We start from the raw sequence: 4,950 nt of genomic DNA, 5'->3' as shown, positions 1-4,950 counted from the left end.
TCGCCCTCCGCCTCGCCCTCCGCCTCGCCCTCGCCTCGCCCTGCGCCTCGCCCTCCGCCTCGCCCTCCCTCCGCCTCGCCCTGCGCCTCGCCTCGCGCCTCGCCCTCGCCTCGCTCGCCCTCCGCCTCGCCCTCCGCCTCGCCCTGCGCCTCGCCCTGCGCCCGCCTCGCGCCTCGCCCTGCGCCTCGCCCTCCGCCCTCGCCCTCCGCCTCGCCCTCCGCCTCGCCGCTCGCGCCTCGCCCTCCGCCTCGCCCTCGCCTCGCCCTCGCGCCTCGCCCTCCGCCTCGCCCTGCGCCTCGCCTGCGCCTCGCCCTCCGCCTCGCCCTGCGCCTCGCCCGCGCCTCGCCCTCCGCCTCGCCCTCCGCCTCGCCCTCCGCCTCGCCTCGCCTCGCCCGCCCTCCGCCTCGCCCTCGCCGCCCTCCGCCTCGCCCTCCGCCTCGCCCGCCTCGCCCTCCGCCTCGCCCTGGCCTCGCCTCCGCCCGCCCTCGCCGCCCTCCGCCTCGCCTCGCCTCGCCCTCCGCTCGCCTCGCCTCGCCTCGCCGCCTCGCCTCGCCCTGCCGCCTCGCCTCGCCCTCGCCTCGCCCTCGCCCTGCGCCTCGCCCTCGCGCCTCGCCCTCCGCCTCGCCCTCCGCCTCGCCCTCCGCCTCGCCCTGCGCCTCGCCTGCGCCTCGCCCTCGCCTCGCCCTCGCCTCGCCCTGCGCCTCGCCCTCCGCCTCGCCCTCCGCCTCGCCCTCCGCCTCGCCCTGCGCCTCGCCCTCCGCCTCGCCTGCGCCTCGCGCCTCGCCTCGCCCTGCGCCTCGCCCTCCGCCTCGCCTCGCCCTGCGCCTCGCCCTGCGCCTCGCCTCCGCCTCGCCCTCCCCCTCGCCCTCCGCCTCGCCCTCCGCCTCGCCCTGCGCCTCGCCCTCCGCCTCGCCCTCCGCTCGCCCTCGCCCTCCGCCTCGCCCTCGCCCTGCGCACACCTGGGCGCGTGCTCGTCGCTTTGTGCGCTCACTTGTCTTGTCCACACCTGCCTGTTCGCTGCTGTTGGCCTTTTGTGTTTGACCTGGTGGAAGCAGTTGTCCTGTTTTCAACTTTTGTTTTATGAGGTTAGTTTGGGGACGTCTTTATTCCTTTAGTTTAGCGATGTTGGCACCAGCTTCTACGGCCCTGCGCGGGGTTGGCCGGTGCCGCATCATTTTGTTGTGTTTGGCCGGTCACCAGGTCCACCTTTCAGTTCTTACTTTGTTTTGGGCACAGGAGGGGTTTTAGTGTTTTAAAGTACATTAAAATGAACTTAAAAATAAAAACTACTTTTACTTTTGTAACCTTTTCGCCTCCTGAGTCCTCTTCAATATGTTTGATCCACGTGGGTCGTAATAGTAGCTGTTAACTTGAAAACTACAACTTCGTGACATCACGAGATGAAGCAGAGTGTTTTGAGCTTTAGAGATGAAAAAAACACAACACCAGGTCTGTTTTTGTTGAAGTAACAACATTAAAACATGACTTAAATTTCACAAGAGTTAGATTTGAGTAATATAGGACCTTTTAAGTTTGTCTGATTTTGTCTTAGAAAGAACATAACCTTCGTAGCCGGTTTCCTCGGCCAGATTCCGAAGTCATTTTTCCACTTCTTTCTGGTGCTGCAAAGTTAATAGTGTTTTAAAATTGTTTTCCCAGCGGACGCCTATTTTTTGAGCCCAGATGGTGGAAGTAACATTTAATGAAAGGTTACGTTTTTGACACCTGCAGCCATGTTTGACCCGACTGAGGTTAGCGGCAAAAAACAGCCCCCAAACTTTGTCGACGAAGACCAAAGTTTTCGCCATAAATCTTGCATTCGCTCCACTCCCTGAGCGGTTATGCATTTTTATTTTACAAGTTTCTGAAGGAGGATTTAGTTGGGTGAATCTGGCAACCGGAGACTGGAGGATTCATTTGACTTTTCAAGAGGATACTCAAGCATTAAGAGCGGAACTTCTACCTGCGATTTGCAATTGTAATTTTTGGATGTGAACCAAGCGAGCGAATAGAGAAAAGACAGTTTATAACAGTCTGAAGTGAGTTGGACAGAAATACATTTAAGGACATATATTTCCATTAAAAAGCCGCAGGAATCGCCGTATCGGGAGGAAAGTATAGACGCAGGAGGCTGACTTATGTGGCCAGGGTTAGAAATTCTATAGATCGAAGCAAGTTGAATAAAATTGTTGCGTGGGAGACAAAAAAATCGGCATTAGGAAAGAAGTGTGCGAGCAAGGAGAAAGGAAAGGTGAGAGGAGACAAGGAGACAAGGACAAGAGGAAGCATTTTAGGACTTTTATAGCTCGCCAAAAACATACTGACATAGTAGAATTTAAAGGACCCACGTAGACCTTTTCACAACAGCCGGAAGTGTCGCGATTAGGGATGGGCATGATTAGTCGATGAATTTATAATTGATCATTAAGAATTTCATCGATTACGTTCATTTTTAATCAACAAACTGAATGTAGGTTGCTGTGTGTAGCGTGACCAAACAGGTGTGTACATGTGTCTCTCTGCATCAGAAGGAGCGAGACACAAACAGTCGGTCAGTCTGCAACGTGACGAAGCACAAATGCGTATTTAACGATGACTTGTACAAGAAATTCCACACTTTCCGCGCTGGTCGAGAGGCCATGTGCACAGTGTACAAAAATCCATGTATCATTCGTTTGATTCGTAATGATTCATTTTTTCAAATTTTCGATTTTGTGTTAAAAAGAAGAATGGAAAAAAACAGATAATGGTCCCGGTCTCAGTCTCGGTCTGGTTCCGGTCTGGTCCTAGACTTGGATCAGTCCTGGTTCAGTCCGTATACAGTGCAAAAGTCCGGCATCTCAGTCACGGAAGTCACATAAACTGGAAACGGCCGTTATCCGTTTTTTCCATTCTTCATTTAAACACAAAATCGAAAACTGAAAAAACGAATCATTATCTGTTTTTTCATTTTGGTTTTGGAGACAAATAATGAAGAAAACAGTTGTTTTTTCGTTTTCTTATTTTTGGTTTTATATTGAAAAACGAATGAACGAATGACACACGGATTTACAAAGCAGCACATATGTTTCAGTGTCCAGTGGGAAAAAAAGCTCACCAGGACACAGAAAACATTCAAAAGTTTTGTCCAGGTGAGAGTCGCGCAATGTCGATAACGAGTCCCCACCTCCCACCTCCCGTACGGTGTCCTGGTTTTGACAAACGCAAATATGGTCACACTAACCTGTATTCACCTGAGTCATGTCCTTTAGTCCGAAAGTTTTGTTTCTGTGAGAGTTGCTCAAAACTGAATTAAACACATTATAATGTCAAACGGCTGATGTGGCTCGAGAGTCGTTACGGTTTATATGTCGTAAAGTTAAATTTATTTATGCAGATTAGTAGTGCAGATAGTAATAATAATGATGATCATTTTAAGATAAAAACATTAATGATTAATCGATAATTGATCGATTAAGAAAATTTAATCGAATGCCCATCCCTCGTCGCGATGTAGAGTAAAAGTCACGTACGTTAACGCTTTTCTCTGGCAAAATATCTGTGGAAATGTCTCGAATATTTTCCACCAGCTTCATAAATCTGCCCCATCACCACATCTTCAACCAACAAGGTCGACAAAGGATAAACATGAAGAATTTATCCACAGCTATCGAGGTAAGAAAGACGAAAACGTAAAGGCGAACAACGTTATGTTCATGAATAAAACATAAGTCATTTATCGTGATCATGATTTAGGGATAAATTAGTGAAATAGTTTTATTCTCGGGCTTTTAACACTGCGTGAGTTGAGTGGTCTTTTGTGTTTTTTAGTTAATTTAATTCATTTTTTGTTTATGTTTAATGCATTTTAACACTTTTTATAGTTTTTATTTATGATTTTACTGTCTTTTATTGCATTAATTTGTCTGTGCAGCACTTCGGAAACTGCCATGTTTAGAAAATAAAGTGGACTGGATTGAAAAACCGCAGGATCATGCAGAGTGTGTTAATATGAACAGTTTAAGAGCCATGTAACAGATATGAAAATTTACCAATAAAATGGAATATAAACTTTTTACTACCACAATAAAATATGTTGTGTGAATCGGTGATGAAAAGGATGGATTAAAAGATGTAAAGATTTTGAGCAGGTCCTTACCACGCGTCGGAGCGACCGATATTCTTTTTCTTTCTTCTCTCTCTCTCTCAATTCTCTGTTTCTTCTTTTGTTTCTGAAAAATAAAACCATCCACGTTAGTTTTAAAACAAATGTCCACAAGCAGGGATCAGAAAAAACTCAACAGCCTATGGAAAACAAACGCTATTCGCTCAAACGTGATCCATGTGAGGAAGTCTGAACGGACAACAAAGTGACAAACTCTGATGTAGCGGTGAAACTCTGTGGACCCACTGCCCGAGAAACATGGAAAAACTTAAATCAGTGCCTTTGCTGTGGAATAGTACAGCCAAAGGAACAAGATTTCCATAGAAACAAGCTGGAAGAGGCCCTCCTCCAGGACAAACACCAAGAGTCAGGTTTGTGGAGATGCAAGCCTTCTCACAGTAAGGATGTACCGTATTTTTCGGACTATAAGTTGCACTTTTTTTCATGGTTTGGGTGTTTCCTGCGACTTATACTCTGGCACGACTTATATATTAAAATGTATTAAGCGCTCTAGTGTTGTGTGCCAGTATCTTCTTCTCCTGTAGCACTGTCACTTGGCGCATGTCTCCTGCAGAAAAAGCCGCTGTCCTGCTGCAAATAGTAAAATATGCAGCCAAAAACGGTAATCGAGCAGCAAAAAGAAAGTTTGGAGTGGGAGAAAAACTCGTGATGGACTCGTGAAAGGCGGGATGAAGAACAAGAGGTTCACGGTGATCGGGAGGGTCCGCAGTGCAACTTTCCTGGAAGTCACTGGATGGATCGACAAAGCCCGGACTTCAGTGACGACATATCAAATGAGCTCTCTC

Source organism: Boleophthalmus pectinirostris, unplaced genomic scaffold (assembly GCF_026225935.1).
Source record: "Boleophthalmus pectinirostris isolate CB_2022bp ecotype Guang Dong unplaced genomic scaffold, ASM2622593v1 HiC_scaffold_18, whole genome shotgun sequence".
In the NCBI taxonomy this organism is placed as follows: domain Eukaryota; kingdom Metazoa; phylum Chordata; class Actinopteri; order Gobiiformes; family Gobiidae; genus Boleophthalmus; species Boleophthalmus pectinirostris.
The sequence above is the reverse complement of the archived record's forward strand: the minus strand, read 5'-3'. Positions refer to the sequence as shown.